This window comes from Saccopteryx leptura, chromosome 7 (assembly GCF_036850995.1).
Source record: "Saccopteryx leptura isolate mSacLep1 chromosome 7, mSacLep1_pri_phased_curated, whole genome shotgun sequence".
Lineage (NCBI taxonomy): Eukaryota > Metazoa > Chordata > Mammalia > Chiroptera > Emballonuridae > Saccopteryx > Saccopteryx leptura.
The window spans coordinates 101,039,786-101,063,788 of NC_089509.1; the positions used below are offsets into that span (position 1 = coordinate 101,039,786).

At 41.1% G+C, this 24,003-nt stretch overlaps 1 protein-coding gene across 2 annotated transcripts in view; it reads left to right on the forward strand.

The window, feature by feature from the left end:
• The window catches only part of XRCC5 (X-ray repair cross complementing 5), a 94,791-nt gene that overhangs the window by 50,452 nt on the left and 20,336 nt on the right, over positions 1-24,003 (forward strand). The gene's annotated exons all lie outside the window — the stretch shown is intronic.

Consider the following 24,003-nt stretch of genomic DNA (forward strand, 5'->3'; position numbering starts at 1 on the left):
AGTGGAGAGAGGGTCTGGGACTGACAGTCGTGTGCTTGACTGCATTCCGATTTCCGTTCATTTTCCCCTTAAGGAGGGGCAGCTGGCACTTGTAATCCTGCAGCTCTGTATATACGACAGAGTTCCTCGTTGCGGCCCAGCCCAGGGTCTGGCCTGTCTCTGAGCTCCTTCGTGTGAGTGTTTATGTTAATGTGTGCACAGAACTTTCTCTTTACTTTTAGGGGGAGGAATGACTCCTACATGCCTGCAACACTACACCTTTTTAGTTTAATCATCCGTAGTGCCAAGCACAGGGCTAGGGTACTTACTGCTCTGAGTCTGAGGATCCTCGCAGGCTGCCCGGACAGCTGTGCTGCTGCCCAGAGGGCCGTGGCCAGCTGAGCCTCAGAGAGAGCACGGCATCTACCAGGCCAGACCTTGGCGGCAGCACCAAAGGCCAAACAAACCTATGAGAATTTCCAAGGAAGCCCAGCTCTGTCACCATGGTAACGTGTGTTCTTTTAGGTGGGGTATGTATGTTTTATGTGTTGAGATCGGAGAAGATTCTGTGTTTTCAAAGAAAGATTATGGCTTCCTGGCTGTTCATTGTTGGTTGTCAGCTACTTTGGCCAGAGCCAGGGGCCCTCCCTCTGGAAGTGTTTGGTCTCCGTGGTTGGTGTAGGCATGGTCTCTTCAGGGACTGCGTCCAGCGCCACCATCATTTAAAAGTAGCCACTAGTTAGTGTCTGTGTTACAGTCATTGTCCTGACACTTTGTTATGGTTTTTGTCTCGGTTATCCCACGTAGCAATCCCACAGGGTCACATGAGCAAGTGGCGCTAAAATTTTCAGAAAATCCTTCAGTTGTTTCAATTGGGGAAATACTTTAAATGGAGCTTGGGGTAGAAATAGAGTCTCTGTCCGAGGCTTGGTTGGTGGCCAATGCTGGAGTTTCGAGGAGGGGGTAGCTACGAGACTCACAGAAGGAGAAAAATGAGCTTAGGAGAGGAAGGGATGAGGAGGAAAGGTATGAAAGGTAAAAGGGAGAGGAAGTGAGTGAATTTATGTAGGGGCACAGCGTTCTGTTATATTGATATGTTCCAACTCGTGGCTGCAGATATCTACTCTCAGTAAACCGAATGCTTGTTTGAGTCCCGGCTGAAGAGGCCGAGTTTGAGGCCTTCAGGTACTTCAGGCAGAGCAGAGAGAGCACCTCGGAGTGCAGGAGGCCAGAGTCTGAAGAGATCTTGAGAAAGTGAAGTCCTTGAAATTTTCACATCCAAGGAAAACTCTTTCCGCCAGGCCGTGGAATAGGGCGTTTGAAGTTGATGAGTGAAAATAGCAAGGGCAGTGACCCCTGGGTGGCTGGCATGCAGGTTACGAGTAGGTACTGCTGTCCCCACTACAGATGGAAGAACTGGAACTGGAAGAGGTGAACTTCCCCCAGTCACGCAAGCAGTCAAATCCATTTCACTTTTAAATACTAGATTTTTCTACTTAGCCTGTTTCTCCTAATCCTAGTGGCCTCCTTTCCTACATGTTTTTTTGTTTCTACATTATAAAGTCATGAATTTTAAACCTCGTATCTATAGACAGGGCTTTTGATGAGTACACTGTCGGTTTGTTGAATGTGACTGAGTGCTGGTGTGGCTAGTGTGATGATGGTGAATGTCCCTTTGTGCCTCATCTGGGTCTGGGTCAGTCAGAGCTCTCCAGTGACCTCCCACAAGCAGACTGTTGCAGAGTTGTGGGACAGTGGGACTGCCTGTTTGTTAACTAGTTCTCTTTTGAGGTCCTCACTTGCCTTCCCTTTCTTGTTTCAAACTTCAGAAAGTTTGTTTTTTCATTACTTTTCCAACCTTTGTTTTACTGCGGCTCTTTTGTGAGCCAAGACTCGCTTCTCCTGTAAGCCCAAGGTCCTCCTCCAGTTTTTAAGCTGCCTCCCAGGTACTAGTCGTTACCCCTCCTAGAGCTCTGTCGGGCAAGGAGAGAGAATCCCTTCTCTTTCCTCCATTATAGCTATTTATAAAAACTCAGTTGCCAAAAGCATGATCCTTTTACCGATTGCTCTAAACTAAAATACAGGTGTAATTCTTTCTATCTGGCCTAATAATAGCGAAGTCATACTGAGTATTGTGACCCTATCCTCTTGAGATCAGTAGTCTACAGTAGGCAGCTACACATTTTCTTGTCTTCTGGCTTTTGCTGTGAGAGGTATCTTTTGTCCTCAGCTTACTGGCATAGAGGAGGTGACCCTGAACCCCAGGAGCATGTCCTTCCTGGCTGCTGATGCTCTGGGAAGTGGTCTTTGATTCTTGGGTGCCCTAATTTCCTTCCTCTTCTCCTCCCCACCCCCTCATCGATCACTACAGTGGTACAATAGAGAAACTCTTGACCCTAGCTGTGTTGTATAATAGTGAAAGTGGAGTGTTTCCCTCACACAGTTTTCATAAGTACATCTGTTACCTGTAGTTGCAGGTTATTGGAAGAACCTGACTCCATAAAGGTCTCAGATTCCTGGGATCGGGTTATCCATTTTTGTGAACACCCTCCACCAGCTGTCCAGCCGGGCTGCTTAGGAGGAACACCGTGGATTTCCGATTCTTTGTCCCTTCCCTGCTTTTACTTAGGGAGAGTACTAAAGGGATCAAAAGATGGACAGCAGATTGGAGAAAGAAAAGCCACATTACTTGCATACTCCAAATGATTCCGGCATGATTGAGTTTATAGGTTTCCACTGAGTATGAGATGCTATGTTAAGTAGCCTAATTGTACCGGGTGTGTCAAAAACAGGTTCTCTGAGGACCTTAAAAGCCAGAAAAGATGGGTATTTGGTGACAAATAAAAGGACGGAATGTAACTTTTTATAACATGAGATGATTCTTCCAAGGACCCTATTTTTGCCTCTTAGATTGTAGGTTCTTGTGTTAATTAGGCTTCTGAGGAGCGACAGAATGGCAGGGCTTCATTCTGCCAAATTGAATTCACAAGCGTGATTTATTTTAATAAACAAACCTGTCAAGAAAACATCCTGAGTAGAAATGGTATCGACTCTTGAGCAGGGCATGTGCAGGCATGCGGTTGATTAGCTGGTGATCACTTTGTTCTGTGGCTTCTAAGGCATTTCATTTGTCCTCATCTCTCCCACTGTTCCGGTCGCGACGCATCCTCAAGTCATTCTGCCTTTGTTCTCCAACTTACCTTATTCTTACTCATCAAACAACATCCTTTACCTTTTAAAGGGTATTTCTTAAAATTTACTTCTGCAAGCCTTTCCAACACTGTGGAATGTGATAATTAGTAATAAAATTATATCATTCATAAAAGCCACGTAGACATTTTTTTCAGGTCTGTTTTTTGTATGGTATAGCACTGTCCCGTTTGCCCAGTTTACTTACATAGATGGTTTTCTGCCATTGGCTCAAGCCCTAACTTGTGGTTTCTCAAGAGTTGGGATCTAAGAGAAATGTCCCATGGGTTTTCTTTAACGGGTCCTGATTTATGTAATCTTGGGTATGAATTATGTAACTTTCCGGATAAAAATAAGAAGATAAAAATATGGCCTTTATTTGTTGTTTTGCATAGGGATGGTAAACTTTTTAAAAAGTAAATTCTGTGAAATACCTTGAACATCTTGAAGGATACTAAACATAAATAGTAACTAAAATTTTAAATGTCTTCATCTCCATAAAATTTTTGTTTGGTGTTTTAAGTTTTACATAAAAACCTTCTTAGTTCTTTTCCAGAAAAGCAGTGATACATCTAGACCTGAGAAAATACATGATTACAAATTCTAGAAATTTAGTCTGTACTTTATATTCTTTATTAACCCTTTGAGTAGTACAAATGTTCATGTACGTCTTCATGCCTCCTGACCATCCAGAGTACAATCGTACAGAAATTTTTATTTTAAAAATGTGTAAGGCAGCATGTAAAAAAGATAAATGTATGTTCTTGTTTCCATAAATTGATTATCAAACAAACATGATTTTAAGTTAATAAACCTGTAACGGTAACTAATTTCATTTTTTGAAAAAGAACTCACTCCTGGGGGTCAGCGAGCATGAAAAATACTACTCAAAGTGTTAAACATCTAACTTGTTCCTCACTAGATTCCTTTTTGACTTGCTTAGTTTTAAATTGGTAAATCCCAGAACTTGATGATCCAGGTTTATTTCATCAATGGTAAACAGTCTCATTCAGAAACAAAAATCAGCTTATTTGGAATTATAAAGGATACTTTCTAAAAGGGTGTGTTATTACTTGACATAGTGAATATGTATCAGTGACCCCTTAGTGTCTTGTCACATCTTCCATGTGGGTGGATTTAAGTCCCAGAATAGTTAAGGTGACTTTTCACAGATGTGTGAAAAACAGTGGGTCAGATTCCAGAGAGCCAGTTTGTGGCTTCATCTTCTTCACTGGTGCATACATTTCACTTAATGGCATAACATGACCCTGACATTTACATGTTAATATAATAAAACTTCTCAAACCAATGATTGATCAGAGTATGTCTAATTATAGGGTATGTCTCATGTAAGATGTAGCCTTGCTATCTGTTAGGAAAGAGAGCCAGTTGGTAGCATAAAAATAAAAGTCTGCTTGCTGTGAACACTAAGATTTCTCCTGAGAGCATTAGAGGAAGTCTATACGGGATATAAGACAGTGTTCCTATTTTCTCCCAGTGGTTTGTTTTCTTATCCTGGGTGAAAACCTGCTGAGTATTTCTCCTTTTTTTTTTTCTTTTTTTTCTTTCTTTCTTTTTTTTTTTTTTGAGAGAGAGAGCCAGAGAGAGGGATAGATAGGGACAGACAGACAGGAACGGAGAGAGATGAGAAGCATCATTAGTTTTTTGTTGCGACACCTTAGTTGTTCATTGATTGCTTTCTCATATGTGCTTTGACCACGGGCCTTCAGCAGACCGAGTAACCCCTTACTGGAGCCAGCGACCTTGGGCTCAAACTGGTGAGCTTTTGCTCAGATGAGCCCGCGCTCAAGCTGGCGACCTCGGGGTCTCAAACCTGGGTCCTCCGCATCCCAGTCCGACATTCTATCCACTGCGCCACCGCCTGGTCAGGCTATTTTTTCCCTTTTTATGTTAAACGTGGAAAGGATATTTTTCCCTCTGGCTGAATATGTGGAACTCCTATGAATGCTTTTCCCACATCTGAACAGCTAGAGAAGCACAGAATCGGTTCCAGCCTGCTTTTAACATAGGGACTGGTTGGCTGACATTAGTGACCATGCCAGCAGTGCATCTGACATCCGTTCTGATGCTGATAGAAGTTGGGTTCATGTATGGTGTTGTATAAAAAGCATTTTATAAAACTTGGAGAAGTTTAGACTTTTGCATTAAGATTTATTCCAAGTTGAAATAGAAGGTCCCAGTGTCTCATTCTCCTCTGTCTCATCAAGGAAAAAGTCCAGTCTGGTCTTCAGTAAGCCCAGTATAAAGATCCAAGCCCAGATATTCTGCGTCATGGTTTAGCCCAGCAAAGCTTAGTGCAGTCCTGGCTCTGCTCAGAGCCTGTACTTGGGAGATTGGCTGCCAGTCCACACAGCATGGCTGCAGATGTGACTGACATGTCTCTCTGAGCAGGAAGGCAGAGAAAGGGGAGGAAAAGGCCAGATCTCTGTTAAGCCTGTGTTCATATTTTAAGCTGGGAAGGACTGACTTTCCTTTAAGCTAACCAGTTTCTTTAAAATGTTGCAGGCTCTGTTGGTTCCTCCCACTCAACAATCAGATCCTTCTTCGAGGCTAAATTGACAGGCCTAGGGTTCCCATTCTGGCTTGTATTACGCATGACTCAAAGTGGAATCACAGAAACACCTTCCCCCCATAGTCTGTGTAGGAATTTTTTTTTTAATTTATTGGGATGACATGGTTCACCAAACCATACAGGTTTCAAGTGTACAACTCAGTATAGTATCTGCACACCCCACATGCACCCGCCGCCCCAAGCAGTCTCCTCCGCCCCTTATCCCTCTCTGCCCTCCTCCCCCACCGCCACCCCCCTTTCCCTCAGTCTGTTACACCCCATCATGCACCCGCCGCCCCAAGCAGTCTCCTCCACCGTTATCCCTCTCTGCCCTCCTCCCCCACCGCCACCCCCCTTTCCCTCAGGCTGTTACACCCCACATGCACCCGCCGCCCAAGCAGTCTCCTCCCCCACCGCCACCCCCCTTTCCCTCAGGCTGTTACACCCCATCATGCACCCGCCGCCCCAAGCAGTCTCCTCCGCCCACATCCACCCACCCCCCTTTCCCTCAGGCTGTTACACCCATCATGCACCCGCCGCCACCCCCCTTTCCCTCAGGCTGTTACACCCCATCATGCACCCGCCGCCACCCCCCTTTCCCTCAGGCTGTTACACCCCATCATGCACCCGCCGCCCCATGCAGTCTCCTCCCCCCACCGCCACCCCCCTTTCCCTCAGGCTGTTACACCCCATCATGCACCCGCCGCCCCAAGCAGTCTCCTCCGCCCGTTATCCCTCTCTGCCCTCCTCCCCCACCGCCACCCCCTTTCCCTCAGGCTGTTACACCCCATCATGCACCCGCCGCCCCATGCAGTCTCCTCCCCCGTTATCCCTCTCTGCCCTCCTCCCCCCACCGCCACCCCCTTTCCCTCAGGCTGTTGCCCCTTGTTGTGTGTGTCTGTGTGTTATGTATATATGTATTTTTTGGCTAATCCCTTTGCTTTCTTTTATTCAGTCCCCTTACCCCCTCTCCCTTCTAACAGCTCTTTATTCCATGTGTCCATGCCTCAGTTTCTATTTTGTTCCTCAGTTTATTGTGTGCATAGATTCCACATGTAAGTGAGAGCATATGGTATTGGTCTTTCTCTGACTAGCATATTTCACTTAGTACACAATAATCTCCAGGCTCATCCATGCTCTCGTGCAAGGTAAGATTTCCTTTTTTTAACAGCCTCATAGTATTCCATTTTGTAAATGTACCACAGCTTTTTTATCCACTTGTCCACTGGTGGATACTTGGGCTTTTACCAGATCTTGGCTATTGGAAATAACACCTCAATGAACATGGGGGTGCATATCTTCTTTTGAATTAGTGTTTTCGGATTCTTAGGATACATTCCCAGATGTGGGATAGCTAGATCAAAAGGCAGATCCATTTTTAATTTTTTGAGGGAACTTCTTACTGCTTTCTACAGTGGATGCACCAGCCTGCGTTCCCAGGAATCCTGCATAAGGGTTTCCTTTTCTCCACATCCTCCATAGCACTTGTTATTTGTTGATTTCTTAATGAAGTGATATCTCATTGTGGTTTTAATTTGCATCTCTGTGTGATGATTAGTGACGTTAAGTATTTTTTCATATGCCTGTTGGCCATCTGTATGTTCGCTTTGGAGAAGTGTCTATTCAGGTCCTTTGCCCATTTTTTAATTAGATTGTTTATCTTCCTGGTGTCGAGTTTTATAAATTCTTTATACATTTTGGTTATTAACCTCTTGTCAGATGTATTGGCAAATACATTCTCCCAACATAACTCAGTGGGTTGTCTTTTCATTTTGTTAATGGTTTCTTTGCTATGCGAAAGCTTTTTAGTCTGATGTATTCCCATTTGTTTATGTTTTTCCTTTGTTTCACTTGCCTGAAGAGATAGATATATCAGGAAAAATATTGCTACAAGTGATGTCTGAGATTCTACTGCCTGTTTTCTTCTAGGATTTTTATGGTTTTGTGACTTACATTTAAGTCTTTTATCCACTTTGAGTTTACTCTTATGTATGGTGTAAATTGAGGGTCTAGTTTCTTTTTTGTGTGCGTACCTGTCCACTTTTCCCAACACCATTTATTAAAGAGACTGTCTTGACTCCATTGTATGCTCTTGCCTCCTTTGTCAGATATTAGTTGACCATAAGGGCGTGGGTTTGTTTCTGCGTTCTCTATTCTGTTTGATCTATATACCTCTTCTTATGCCAGCCCCAGGCTGTTTAGATTGCAATGGCCTTGTAGTTGAGGTTGACATCAGGTAGTGAGATATCTCCCACTTTGTCTTCATTTTCAAGATTGCTGAGGCTATTCAGGTTCTTTTATGGTTCCATTTAAATTTCACTTACTAGGTCTGTGAAGTACCAGTATACCATTGGTATTTTAATAGGAATTGCATGAATCTGTAGATTGCTTTGGGTAGTATAAACATTTTAATGATGTTAATTCTAATCACAAACAGTATATGCTTTCACTTGTTTGTATCTTCTTCAGTTTCTTTTTTCACTGTCCTATAATTTTCTGAGTACAAGTCTTTTACCTCCTTGGTTAAATAAACTTATTGCTAGGTACTTTATTTTTTGTTGTTGTTGTTGCAATAGTAAGTGAGGTTATTTTCTTAATTTCTCTTTTTAATAGTTCATAATTGGTGTATAAAAATGCCACCGATTTCTGAATATTAATTTTATATCCTGTTTCTTTGTTGAATTCATTTATTAGGCTTAGTAGTTTTTTGATGGAGACTGTAGGTATTTCTATGTACAATGTCATGTTACCAACAAATAAAGACTGTTTTACTTCCTTCTTCCCAATTTGTATGCCTTTTATTTCTTCTTCCTGTCTGATTGCTGTGGCTAGGACTTACAGTGCCTGGTTGAATAAGAGTGGTAAAAAGTGGATATCCCTGTCTTGTTCCTGTTATTAAGGGAAATACTTTCAGTTTTTGCCCATTGAGTATGATGTTGGCTGTAGATTTTCATATATAGCCTTTATTATGGTAAGGTGTGGAGGCATGAATTGGTTTTTACCGTGGGGCGCTGGAAAATACTTTCATAAGGGCCTCAGCTCTGGTCCAAGGGCTCAATGGCACAGTGGACTAATTAGCCTGTGAATACTTGAGCCTTCTAGCAAATTAAGCTAGATGGAATGTTGAAGTTTCTTACTGAAGCAAGCTTTCCAAGCTTTACCTAGTTAACAAAGCAACTGCTTACATTTGGCTCTGATGGCAACACAAAATTAATAATGGGTGCTTCAGAGAAGGGTATGTTATCGAACTTGCTATTGGAGTTCACCCTTGCAGTTAGTGCTAATGAGAGTGATTTGTGAGGCAGAGAGCCATAGAAGTACTTCCTGATGGCAGTTTCTCTGCCTCATGGTTTGTTCTCTCTGCCTCCTATAAATTCTGTAGTTCTTCTCTGTGTGGTAGATCATTGTCATGCTGGGCGTTCCCTTGGTTCTCCTGGAATTGAGCTGTCTTGAAGATTGCTTCTTAAGCCCAGCTGGTTGAAAAAGGAAACTGATTTCAGATTGTGCTGATGTGCAAACTGCTTTAATTCGCGACTTAAAGTGACTGCTTGTGGCAAACAGCAGAAGCTCTTGACCAGTTAAGATGTTTAGGTATGTTTGGCTTTTGTTGAAATAGTCACTTATCAGCTAAAATGTGTTCAGAGGGTCCTAGAAACACCTTGGAGTCGCACTTAAATACCATGACAGTGTTTTGGTCTTCCTGTTTTAAATTGCAATCCCAGTTCTGTGCTGACAGAGAAAGACTGAGGCAAGTATAACTTGATGTGGTTAGTCTTGTCTGTTGTTCATGTCTACATGACACTTTATAAACTGATAAACTTGTTTCTTAGGCCAGAAAAGGGAAGGGAGTTTGGTTCAGACATAGAACACAATTTCAGCAGGGTTTGAGAATAGTATTAGCATATATGTCATTGGACATAGGAGAAAAGTTAACTTTGTCAATGTAAAACAACTTCCAAACCCGTAAGAATTTTCTATGAGTTTGAGCCAAACTTCAACAGTCGCCGGGAAGCAAAGTCTCAACGGAATGAGAAAGTGCTTCAGAAAGTGGTGGTTTCACCTCTTACATTATACATCAGAATCAAAGGGAAAGAGATAAGGGGGTTACATGAGATTGATTGGTGAAGATTAGGGAGGAGGGAGAAAGCAAAGCTGGGAAATCTCTGGGATTGGGTAAAAAGTAAAAATGCACATGCTGAAACTTCTTTGACATAGGCAGGGACAAGACATTGTAGTTAACAGTTATGATTCACATGATAACTATGGGGTGGGGGGGTTGTTGGTTTCTGCTCTGGTGGGATGTCTGGAGGAAAAAAATACCCTTATATTTTACAGACATGTTATCAGGTACACTATCATAGATGCAAAAGAGAACACACAGGCTTGAGTAAAAGTAAGCATCGGCCTTTGTTTAGAGACACAATACCTCCCTAAGACATGACTACCCAACATGAACTGCTTTTAGTTGGAAAGTTTTCATTTCAGACCATCCTGTGTGGTTACTTTAGGTCTCTGAGTTTGCAAGGCCGATGTACAGGCCTTCCCTGAGCTTGTCAAGTTTAGTTCATGGCCCCATCATTAATATTTTCGTCCACAACTTTTTATTTTATTATTATTGGCAGTTTCTTATGGACAGTTGGAGAAAAATCTTCAGTTAACGGTTATGATTAAAGGTCCTGCTGTAGACTGAATCACCCCCACTTTCCAAATTTGTGTGTTAAGGCCAGACCCCTAATGTGATTGTATTTGGAGATGTGGTCTGTGGGAGGTCTTTAGGTTTATTTAGATGAGCTGATGAGTAAAGCCCTCATAATGGGATTAGTACCCTTATAAGGAGAGAGATCCGAGTTTCTGTTCTCCTCTCTCCTTTCTCTCCCCCCCCCCCTCTCTCTCACTCTCTCTCGTCTGAGAATACAGTAAGAAGGTGACTGTAGGCCAGGAAGAGAGCACTCACCCAAACCTCACCCTGCTGCCACGAGCCCGGAAAACTGAGAAAACAAATTTCTGTTGTTGAAGCCACATGGTGTTTTGATGTGGAAGCCTGAACAGACTGTACAGGCTCATTTTTTATTTCCTTTCTCCAATTAAAGTACTGAAGTCCTGTAGTTTATCTTTTTATGTCTTCTAGTGATAGTGAGCACCAACCATAACCCTTAAGACAGAGTCAGGAGCTATAGCTCAGAGAACTACCTGTTGATAATTGCCTTGCCCTTGGACTCTAGTGGGTTTTTTATTTTTAGAGCGTTAAGGATAAGGTTTGCTATCTGAGAGCCTTAGCAGGCATTCTGAAGTAGAAACATCTAGCATCTCCCTACTATCCGCAGTAAATCTCTACAAATCTCTTAGCTAAATTGCTCTTATTTATTGCCAATTTTTATAGTTTATTGAAGAATAATTTTCTACTGTAAAATGTACTCATTCTAAGTGCAGTTCAGTGATTATAAATTTGTAGTTGTATAAGCAAAACCATAATTCAGTTAAAGAACTTTTCCCTCTCCCCGAAAAGTTCCCCATGGCCATTTGTAGTGAATTATTTTTTTGCACCACCACTCCAAACAACTGCTTTGTTTCTGTAGATTTGCCTTTTCTGGAAATTTCACATAAATGGGATCACTCAGTATTCAGTCTTTTGCATCTGGCTCTTTTCACTTAGCATATTGTTTTTGAAGTTTGTCCATGTCGTAGCTCATATCAGTAATTGATTTTTTTTTTTTTTTTGTATTTTTCTGAAGTGAGAAGCAGGGAGGCAGAGAGACAGACTCCCACTTGCACTTGACCGGGATCCACCCGGAAAGCCCACTAGGGGGCGATGCTCTGCCCATCTGGGGTGTTGCTCAGCTGCAACCCAAGCCACTCTAGTGCCTGAGGCAGAGGCCATGGAGCCATCCTCAGTGCCTGGGACAACTTTGCTCCTTGGAGCCCTGGCTGTGGAAGGGGAAGAGAGAGACAGAGAGGAAGGAGAGAGGGAAGTGGGAGGGGTGGAGAAGCAGATGGGCACTTCTCCTGTGTGCCCTGGCCGGGAATCGAACCCAGGACTTCCACACGCTGGGCCAATGCTCTATCACTGAGCCAAACAGCCAGGGCCTGATTTCTTTTTATTGCTGAACAATTAATTTTATGGATATAACACATTTATTCATCAGTTGATGTATGTTTGGGTTGATTTCAGTTTTTAGCTGTTACAAATAATGCTTTTGTGAACATTTGCCTACAGGTCTTTGGATGTTTCCATTTTTCTTGGGTAAGAATGGAATTGCTGGGCAATATGTTTAACTTTTTAAGAGATAGCCATTTTTTTCAAAAGTAGCTTACCATTGTACATCCCCACCAACAGTCAATGAGGGTTCTATTTTCTCCAGATTCTTGTGTTGTTGTCTTTCAATTACAGCTGTTCTAGTGGCAATGTATTGGTATCTCAACGTGGTTGTTTTTTTTTTTAAATAATTTTATTTTATTTATTCATTTTTAGAGAGGAGAGAGAGAGGGAGAGAGAGACAGAGAGAGAGAGAAGGGGGGAGGAGCTGGAAGCATCAACTCCCGTAAGTGCCTTGACCAGGCAAGCCCAGGGTTTCGAACCAGCGACCTCAGCATTTCCAGGTTGACGCTTTATCCACTGCGCCACCACAGGTCAGGCTCAGCATGGTTTTAATTGGCTGTTCTTCAAAGAATAACTGCTGACCATTTTCATGTGCTTATTCACCATTCATATATCTTCTTGGGTGAAATGTCTATTTGTATCTTATACTCTTTTTTTTGCCCATCTTTTAATTAGGTTTATCTTATTGAGATGTCAAGAGTTCTGTATATAATTCTGAATAAAGTTTTTTATCAGATATATGATTTGCAAATATTTTTTAGTCTGTGGTTTGTCTTTTGATGTTTCTTTTTTTAAAATTAAATTCATTGGGGTAACTGGTTAACATAATTATGTAATATTGGTTCAAGTGCCCCATCTACAACACATCTCTGTACACAGTATTGTGTGTTCACCTCATCAGAAGTCAAGTCTTCGTCCAGCACCATTTATTCCCCCATACCCTCCCCACAGTTACCACATGTCATCTGTCCATGAACTCTGTATTTTGTCCTTTTATGCTCTCCCCCCTCACCCAGTCCCCTGCCCCCTACAGCTGTAACCTGCTCTATGAATGAGTCTGTCTCTATTTTGCATGTTAGTTCATTTTGTTCATTAGATTCCACATACAGGAGAAATCATATGGTTCTTGTCTTTCTCTTTTAATGTTTCCTAATTTTGGTTATCTAGTTTTATCAAATTTTTTTTCTCTTATGGGCTATCATTTTGTTGTCATATATAAGAAATCTTGCCTAGCCCAAGTCACAAAGATTTTCTTCTGAAAGTTTTAGGTTTATAACCCAGTTTTTTTTTTTTTGTTTTTTTTTTTGTTGTTTGTTTGTTTTTTGTATTTTTCTGAAGTTGGAAACAGGGAGGCAGTCAGACAGACTCCCGCATGCACCTGACCGGGATCCACCCGGCACACCCACCAGGGGGCGATGCTCTGCCCATCTGGAGCGTCACTCTGTTGCAACCAGAGCCATTCTAGCGCCTGAGGCAGAGGCCACAGAGCCATCCTCAGCGCCTGGGCCAACCCTGCTCCAATGGAGCCTTGGCTGCGGGAGGGGAAGAGAGAGACTGAGAGGAAGGAGAGGGGGAGGGGTGGAGAAGCAGATGGGCTCTTCTCCTGTGTACCCTAGCCGGGGATTGAACCCGGGACTCCTGCACGCCAGACTGACACTCTACCACTGAGCCAACCGGCCAGGGCTATAACCCAGTTTTAATAGATTTTAGTAAATGGGTATGATTTAAGTACAAATTAGATTTACTGTTTTTATAGGGATAACAGTTGTCCCAGCACCATTTGTTGAAAAGACTGTCCTTTGCCCATCCAGTTGCCTTGGCACCTTGTTGAAAATCGATTGACCATAATAAATGTTGAGTTTATTTCTATACTTTTCAGTTCTGTAACATTTATCTATGGCTGTCCTTCACGAATACATTCTTTTGATTACTTTAGCTTTATAGTAAGCTTTAAAATACTGTAGTATGTCTTTCAGTTTTGTTCTTTTCTAAACTTGTTTGGCTATTCTAGGCCCTTTGCAAAAGGCTACTGAGATTTTGATAGGAATTGCACTGTTTAGAATAATGAAGAATTTTCATCTTAACATGAATTTTCTAATCCATGAACATGGAATATTTTTCCATTTATTTAGATCTTATTTCTCTCTGTAATGTTTTGTACTTTTTATTGTACAAGTCCTGTACTTCCCTTGTTAAATTTTTTCTAAGTATTTTATTCTTTTTAATGCTGTTGTGAATGTAATTTTTTGAAGTTATTTTCTGGATTATTTGTATCTAGTATATAGGAATATTGGTTTTTCTGTATTGATCTTTTATATTTTGCATTGTTGTTAAACTTGTTTCTTAATTCTAATTGCTTTTATATACACTCCTTAGGATTTTCTACATACAGGATCATGTCTGCAAAGAGAAACAGTTTTACTTCTATCTTGTGTGCCTTTAGTTTCTTTTTCTTGATTGAACTGGCTGGAACGTCTACTCCAGTGGTAGTCAACCTGGTACCTCCCGCCCACTAGTGGGCGTTCCAGTTTTCATGGTGGGCAGTAGCGGAGCAACCAAAGTATAGATAAAAAGATAGATTTAACTATAGTAAGTTGTTTCATAAAGATTTATTCTGCCAAACTTAGCGAAAATCTGATATATAGTACTTGGTAAGTAATTCTTATGCTTTAACTTGCTGTAACTCTGCTTTATAAATTTTATGAAGTAAAGTTTCTTCCCTACTTTATAAATCACCATTACTGTGGAACTGGTGGGTGGTTAGAAAATTTTACTACTAACAGAGATACAAAAGTGGACGGTAGGTATAAAAAGGTTGACTACCCCTGATCTAGTACAATGTTGAAGTAATGAGAGTGAATATCCTTGTTTCTGATCTAGGGGGAAAGCTTATAGTCTTTCACCTTAGTATGATATTAATAACAAGTTTTTCTCAGATTCCTTTTATCAGTTTAAAGAAGTCTTCTCCCAGCTTGGTTGAGTTTTTGTTATGAACGGATGCTGAATTTTGTCTGATGCATATTCTACATCTATGAGGTGATCTGTGGGTTTGATTCTTCTATTCATATGCTATATTGTATTTCATTGATTTTTTTTCAGTTGCTAAACCAGCCTTGAATGCAAAGATAATTTCCACTCAATTATGGTATAATCTTTTTTATGTTTTTGAATTCATTTTGCTAATATTTTGTTTGGATTTTTGTGTATATATTCATAATGGACAGTTTTCTGTAGTTTTTTTTTGTGTTGTTTTTTTTTTGTTTTGTTTTTTTTGTGATGTCTTTGATACCAGGGAAATACTGGCTTCAAAGAATGAGTTAGGGTATATTTTTTCTTCCTCTTCAAGATGAGTATTGCTACTTTTTAAAATATTTGATAGAATTTGCCAGTGAAACCTTCTGGACCTGATTTCTGGAATCTTTTAAATACTAATTCAGTTATTTTACTTATTATAGATTTAGTCAGACTTTCTATTTCTTCTTGAGTCAGTTGTAGTAATTTATGTCTTCTTTTATTTCTTATTTTGATAATTTGTATCTTAGCTTTTTAATTGTGTCAAAGTAAAGGTTTATGCTGTTAATAAGCAAAATTTAACTGAGTAATTTTGAAGATTGAATTGGCTTTTTTAACTAAGTTATGGATCACAGCATCTCATCTAGCAAGCAGAGAGAAAATCTTGAGTAGCTATATAAATATATAAGATAGAAGGCTTTTACAGAAAGGAGGAGGGGCAAGGAAGTCATCAGCAAGAGAAAAGAAAGTTCATTGGAAGAAGGTAAGAGTTCAGTGACAGTGGCTTTTTATTGGCTGAACTGTGCTGTTTCCATTGGCTAGGCTTGTTGCTGGGTGGAAAGAAAAGCTTCCTGCCTCTTGCTGGAGTAGTAAAGTAGCTGTACTTCCTGTCTGGGAGTGCAAGGTTGTCTTCTTGTTGCATTCTGTAATTGACTTGGAGTGGTGGGGTGTGAGAGCTCCCTCTACCGGCCCTTCAACTCCAACTTTAATTAAGGTTTTCTTTATTAATTTTCACAGTGAATTTTGTTTGTTTTTTTATAGAAAATTCTGACTTTTAGTTTTATTGAGTTTCCTCCATTGTCCTTTTTTAAAAATTGATTTCTTTTTTTTTTTTTTTTTCCTAAAATTTTTTTTTTTTAATTTTTAATTATTCATTTTAGAAAGGAGGGGGGGGAGAGAGAGAGAGAGAGAGAGAGAGAGAGAGAAGTAGGGGAGGAGCAGGAAGCATCAACTCCCATATGTGCCTTGACCAGGCAAGCCCAGAGTTTCGAACCGGCGACCTCAGCATTTCCAGGTCGACGCTTTATCCACTGTGCCACCACAGGTCAGGCCTAAAAATTGATTTCTAATGTGGTCTTGATTATTCTTTTTCTTTTGCTTGCTTTAGATTTAATTTGGGTTTCATTTTCTCGTTTCTTAAGGTAGAAACTTAGACTGTTGATTGGAAACTTCATTTCTCTTCTAATATAGTCATTTAAAGCTACACATTTCCTGCCCTGACTGGATAACTCAGTTGGTTAGGATTGTCCAGAAGCACAGAGGTTCAATTCCTAGTTAGGACACATAAGGAACAGATCAGTGTTCCTGTCTCTCTTTCCCTTTCGCCGTTCCTCGCTCTCTAAAATCAATACAATACATTTAAAAAAAAAAAAAAAAAAACTACATATTTTTCTCTGGCCAGTTCTTTAACTGCACACTATAAATTGCGGTATGTGGTATTTGCATTTTCATTGAGTTCAAATACTTTCTAATTTCTTTGGTGATACTTTTTGACCCCTGGGTTATTTAGGAGTGCGTTGTTTAATTTCCAAATATGCAAGATTCTCCAAATTTCTTTCTGTTACTGATTTTTAATTTAATTCCATTGTGATTGGAAAACAATTTGAATGGCTTTAACCCTTTTAAATTTATTGACACTGTTTTTACGGCTTAGTATCTAGTCTTTTCTGACAGATGTTTCACATGCCCTTTAAAAGGATATGTATTCTGCTCTTGTTCAGTTGAAGGTTCTGTAAATGTCAGTTAGATCAGTTAGGGTGAGACTTTGTTCAAATCTATCTTTGTTGATTTTCTGTCTAGTTATCCATGACGTTTTGAGCATTGAAACCTATTCATCTTGAGACTGTGGTCTAGTGAGACCTTTATAATTTTTGCCTTACCTGGCTAAACAAAAATCTAAGACCCATGTGAATTTCTACAGAGTACCAATAAAGAAAACGTTGTCAGTTCAGGTAATATAGTGTACTGTAAATAAAGGTCGTCAGGTGTGGGAATTTAAAAAAAACAGCATAGATACATGTATTGCAAAATTAAGTTTGTGTTTCAGAATTCTCTGCTTCATGGGAGAAATTCATTTACACTACTAAATGCCAAGCTTACTCAGCACAGGAAAAATTGTGTAGATTTCAGGCACTTGTTAGAACACAAGTATGATTAATTGTGAGTAATGAAAGCCAGTTTACATTTTAGTGACAGTAGGTTTTTATTTTACTTTATTTTATTATTTTTAACAATAGGTATTTTAGTATATCAAGTCTTATGTCAGTGTTTATACATTGGAAAATTTATGGATTCATTATTCCCCCCTTTCATTAGTTTCTTTGGTGCTATTTCTCAAGGTTTATTTTTGTTTAATTTATTGTTTATCTAAAACTCTGAGAAGACATATGGAATTACTAGGTCAGATTATCCCACAATTGTTTCTATTTCTAATTACTCCTTAGAAGGACAGGGAGCAAGACTTATATATTGGAATTTTAAATGTGCCTGATTATAGGGAGAGTTGAATCTACAAACCAAAAATACAATGTGCCTACAGCAAATCTGGTTCACATTGTAGACTTTCCAGAGAACAATGGTTGAAATTAAATAATTTCCAAGGTTCTTTTTAATTCCACCCTTTAAGTATATGAGTAATAAACAAAGAAGTAAATAGTTCAGAAAGAATAAAATAAATTAAAGGATCAGTGAACTGGAAGTATTTTGAATGTCACCATTAATAAATACCAACCCTTGAAAAATGTCGTTCCATTTAGGACTCACTAGAAATAGAAATAATTATTTATTGTCTACTTGTAAGATAACCTCTTATCTGTCTCAAGATGATTGAATTGCTCCTGTGGCTTCTCCTCATTAAAAAATAAGTACATGCTCATTGGAAATAAACAAATAGTAGTATATTGTATATAAGTTAAAAAGGGGAAATCTTCTTCGTTGTTCCCCTCTCTTCCCAACCCTTGGGATACCCATATTCTTTACCCATATTCTTTGGAGTTCTCTGTGTGTTTGTATTCAAATTGACATCTTCTTATAAGGACACTGTAGTAGATTAGGGCCCACCCTTACAACCTCATCTTAATTTGATTCTATCCATAAGGATCCTGTATTCAAATAAGGTCACATTCTGAGGTTCTGGAAAAGGCATGCATTTGGGGAGAACACTACTCAACCTATGACAGCACTCCAGAAAATATTAAAACAGGATGATGGGACAGCAAAAGCTGGGATGAGATAGGCTTTTGATTTTACGTAGAGGTTCAAAGAAGACGTACTTGTGGGAGCGAGAATTGAGGAGGCGGAGGAGAGACTGGTGGACATCTCAGCAGAGAGCTGTGCCAGCAGAGGGAGCAGCAGGACCCTCTGAAGCAGGAGTATGTCTGGCTTCGTCTAGGAGCCTTACGGAGGCCAGTTTGCCTTGGGATGGGGGGGTTGGTGGGGAAGAAGTGGGGGAGATCAGAGAGAGGGGAGCACATTCATGTTGGGCCTGCTAGACCTTTTGCTTTTACTCTGAGTGAAAGGGGACACCACTGAGAGTTCCAAGTAGAGGATGATCGGATTGATGCACGTTTGGGTTTTCTTGTTGTTTTTTGTGACAGAGACAGAGAGAGGGACAGATAAGGACAGACATTATTGCTTTCTCATATGTACCTTGACCAGGGGGCTACAGCAGACCAAGTGACCCCTTGCTCGAGCCAGGGACCTTGAGCACAAGCTGGCAAGCCTTATTCAAACCAGATGAACCTGCACTCAAGCTGGCAACCTCGTGGTCTCGAACCTGGGTCGTCCGCGTCCCAGTTCCACGCTCTATCCACTGCGCCACAGCCTGGTTGGGCGGATTGACTCATGTTTTAAACGGTGCTCTGGCTGCCCTGTTGAAAATGGGCAAGGTGGAAGTAAGCAGATAAGTTAGAAGGCTGTTGTAGTAATCCAGGTGAGAGAGGTGGTAGTTGAGGCAGTGAGAAGAGGTCAGATTCATGGTATATTTTGGAAGTAGAATTGGCATGTTTTGCTAATAGTTTGAATATAAGGTTTGAGGGAAAAACGTCAAGGGTGACGTTCAAGTTTTTTGGCCCAAGCAATGGAAAGGAATTGTTATTTACTCAGAAAGAAAGGATACACTAAGTTGGTTATACCAGCCTAGACTTAGAGGAAAATGTCTCAGGAATGAATATAAATGTGGGAGAAGCCACCATAGAGATGCTTTATGAAGGTATGAGACTGGATGAAATCTTTGTGTGGGGGAGAAGTGTGGGGTCTGGGACACGGGGGGAAGGGGTAATTTAGAGGCATAGATAATTCATTCAAGGCAGTAAGACTGAAGGCAGAGTGTGTACAGATCCTAGGAAGGATCCATGCAGGAGGTTGCATGACCTGAGCCATAAGACTAGATAGAAGAGGGCTCAGAAAAGGATATAGCAAGTGAGGCAATGGCCTAAATGGTGTTGTGTCCTGGTGCTGTGGGTGCAAACAGCACTTCCCCGGAAAGAAGGGACCTGTGTTGCTATTGTTTTACCTCGGGTTTATTTTCATTGTTTCTGACCACTTTGTACCTGTTTCTAATTCACTTCTAATTTCTAATCATCCTCTAGCTCGGTGTCTTCCTTCCTGTCCTGACTACCACTATTCTGATTCAGCTTTCCGTCACTTCACCGTTAGATGCTGACCACTTCCTGTGCTAGGAATCCTCGGGGTTCTTTCTGTTCAGCTCATCCTGTGTATCTGTATCGATTTTACTTCCTATAGCACTGGTTTGATTATGAGGTCAGCCTTTCTTAATTATTCCTCATGTCTTTAATGTTCCAGTCCAGGCTTTCCACGATCGGGTCGCACCCTGCCAGTCCAGACCCATCTTCTGCACGTCCTTTATGTGAGTCCTGAACTCAGACCAGCTGTATTCCTCCTGCTGATAATACCCTTGTGACATTGACCTTCCTGCCTCTCTGTTTGCTCATGCTATGCCTTCCACAAAGAATATCCATTCTGTTTTCCTCAGCCCACATCCATTCTAAAGAGATGCTTATGATTTAGGAGTTAACGTATCCTGGGATGCCAGAGCCCAGTAGTGGTTTTACTGTGGTATGACTCATTATCAGAGATGCTGCTGCTAGTCTACCATCAGTAATCTCCATCTGTTCTTATATTCTAAGTACTTCTGTCTAATAGTGCTTCTTATCTGTTTGTTTTCATTGTTCATCTTAACAAAGCAATGCTTGGAAATAATAACAATTTGAATTTTTGAATTACAACAGAATTAATTCTCAGATTCTTTTAGATCAATTCATAAATTTTAGCCCCATCAAAGGAGAAGTAGAGAAAAATAACGTCTATATTTTATGTAGAGGTTCGAAGCTATATTTTGAGCTCTACATTATTATACAACTTTCTTCACAAAATCTGAAAAAGATAGAGGAAAATAAATGAAAGAAAAAACAAAGATCTGAGTTGTCCTTAAGGAAAAGTACCATATAAACACTGGGCATCATTATTCATCAAGTTTTAGAAAGATTTACCACATGGAATACAGTTGTAAAATTCCTAGTTCTTGATCATTCCTTTGAAGAACAGCTCGGACTTTGGAGGCATCAGAAAGCATTGTGTGCACCCCCCACCCCTGCCACCCGCCACCACAGCGCTGCGACAGGTCTGCCTGCTTCTCCCGGCCGAGGCCTCTGACTCTGTCTCCCTGTCTCTCTTCAACTAACACGTGACTTTCAGTTCCATTCAGCTACCAACTTTTAATTGGATCCCATTGCCAGATTGGTCTCCTTGCTTCATCTTGGCTGCACGGTTGCTATGGCTACTTGGTTCCTTCTGCTTACTTCCTGCATTAGTTTGATGACATCCACTCAGGTATGAAGCTAGGCAGACGCCTGTAACATTGCTACAGTACCAAACACTGTCGTCTGGCATTCTGCCTCCCTCCCACTGCCCATCTGGAACAGGATCAGGTTTAGATGGGAAAGTTCTTAATTCTTCTATGTCACTCTTATTTTAGTGAGCTTCGCCAAGTTTTAGAATTCTGGGACCTTAGAAAATTGTGGAGACCTTCTTTCTCTGTCCTCTCTGCTCCCTGCCCCCACCCCTACCCCGTACTTTCAAGCATATGGCATATAGGTCACATAAACAAGCCGCAGAAATCATTTTCTCCGCTGATGAGAAGATCTGCTTTAGTTTATCTTTTTAGCCTCATGTCCCAGTTTTGTGCTTTAAGTGCTTTCCTTTCTGGCCTGGGGAAACTAGTTATACTAGAGTGGATTGTCTGTGGTCTCTAGTTACCTGCAGTGTACCCTGTAAACATTAACTGATAACCTTCAGCTTTTGTGGGACATGTTCAGTGGTTCTTTAATGGTTAAATTCAATGTTTCTTTGGGGTTTTTTTTATTGACTTTAATTTGTGTTTATATAGATTCAAGTGTCTCACTGAATACATCCCCCCCACCCCCGTGTTCCTCTCAACATCCCCCTTGCCCCCCTTAAATTCAATGCTTTTAATAAAAAAACAAAGACCATAGAATGTCATGGAACCCACCCACTGACGAGGAAACAAACATTTCCAGCTGATTTGAAACAGATCTGGTCTTATACCCGTTATTTAAAACGAGGAATATTCATCCAGAATGAAAAAGATTTGTCATAATGTTTTCTTACGTAACCCGAGCTTACAACTAGCAAGCTAACCGAACGCCATTGTTTTAGTTTCTCCATTGCTGGCACTTCACCTTTTCTCTAGAGTAAGCTGAGACCAGGAGATCTGCAGTATCAGTCTTCCTGTGGCTACAAGGTGAGACTCACAATTAGCTCAAATGAAAACAAAGATAAAACAGAGACCTCATGGTTTGCGGGGAATGGAGTCTGACAATAAAGACTTTGCATTTCCTGGGCTCCTTGTGCCTGGGGTTTTAATTTAACACTTCAATGAAAAGGCTGCGTTTACAAAGTGGGGAAAACACCCAGCAGGACTTAACTTTAGTAATGCAATTTGTAAGAAGAAATTACTGCATTTAATGAGAAAATCGTTAAGCATGAAAAAATGGGCTGTGACTGAATTTGTGGAGTTTAAATAGTGAGGTTTTAATTGAGTTTTTTTAGTTATTGGTAAGAAAAAAAGGTAAAACAAGCAGGACAGTTGAGGTGGTCAACACTTTCTCTACCTGAGTTCAGTTTCCTGTGCCACTGGTCATGCATAACATAGCTGGGGATTCTCCTCTGTGGTTCCCGCCGACTTTCTCTGCTCCTGCAGGGAGGTGGCAGCTGCAGTCTGCTAGGTGGGGGGGTCGGGCCAGAGGCGAGCAGAACAGCTTCCAGCAGCAGGAAGGACAAGGAAGGGACAGAGAGCAGGACGGCTATGCCTGCTTCACAAGCCAGCTGCTTAAAAACAAGACATTTCCATATCCTTTTCAGGTTCCAAAAGCTTAGTTTTTCCTTAATTTACCATGTCTTTTGTTGCCTCCCGGTGATTTCTTTTTCCCCATTGAGACTGTTTCATTAAAGGCCACAGAAGTAAAAACCAGAATACCCAGGAGCACCGACACTCAGGGCAGATCCTTCCTGGCATCCAGACCGAGTTCTTTGGGAGTGGAAGCAGAGAGGATGTTTAAGAAATAAATCAACATATCTTTCGTCATTTGGAGGGAAAATATTGAGGATACCTTTTTGTATTTAAATTTTTAGAAGAAATCAAATATTTGACTTGCAAAGGGACACGGACAGCATGGGCAGAGTCCAGCCACTTCCAGTTCCTCGGGTTGACCACCACGGTCCACGCAGTGTGTGGCAACTCTGCGTGTTCACAGCGTTGGGCGGAAGGAAGGGGAATGTATGTAGTCTAAAGATGTTTCAAGGAGAAGTGAAGATCCTTTTTTTTTAAAATTTTTTATTTATTTACTTTTTTAGATTTTATTTATTCATTTTTATTAGAGAGAAGAGAGAGAGAGAGGGAGAGATTGAGAGAGAACAGGAGGAGGAGCAGGAAGCATCAACTCCCATATGTGCCTTGACCAGGCAAGCCCAGGGTTTTGAACCGGCAACCTCAGCATTCCAGGTTGACGCTTTATCCACTGCGCCACCACAGGTCAGACTGAAGATCCTTTTTTACATAACTGTTTTTGAAGAACAGCTTTTAAAAAATTTTAAGTGGCTGGGAAAGGCTTTGAATATGCTTGTGAACCTTTTCAATCTAATTGAATTTTATTGTATCCTACCTCTCTGGAAAGAAAGGGGGAAAAATCTATACATTTTATCTTTCCTTATTATTTGAAGAATACTTTGTTAATTTCTATCTTCTGGGACTCTCCAGGGCATGCACTTCTGTGGGTTTATGACAACGCGTTGTGCCCCTGGTTCCTAGATCACTGCTCACCCTCTCCCTGTGCACCTGTCTGGGGCGGGGGGGGGGGGGGGGGGGACAGAGCAGGCTGCATTTCCCAAGCTTCCACGTCCACGGGGCTCCTGCTGGGTTCAGCCAGGGGAAGAGCCTGGTGGGAAGTAAGGAGGGAGGGAGGAGGCAGTGTATTTCTTTCTCCCTTCATATGTTGGGCAGCATCTTCAGTCCTCTGTGGTTTTGGCTCTCATAGGGCCCCCCTGAGCCCTACGTACACCCTTTTTTTTCCTCTTCTCCATATACTGCCAAGGGGTGCGAAGGACTTCTTGCTATTCCTAATCTCTGGGTTGAACCACCATTCTCAGTTGACATTATAGCTTTCATTACCTGTGTAACAGTTGCCTGCATTAAATTTTCTGGGTTAAATATTCAGTGATTTCTGTTCTTCATGCTGGGGCCTGACTGATGTACACACAGATTCTACCCACAATGGCCAATTTATACCATATACTAGAGTAAAGAGACATAAGGAAGCCTGTTTGTGATTTATTTCTG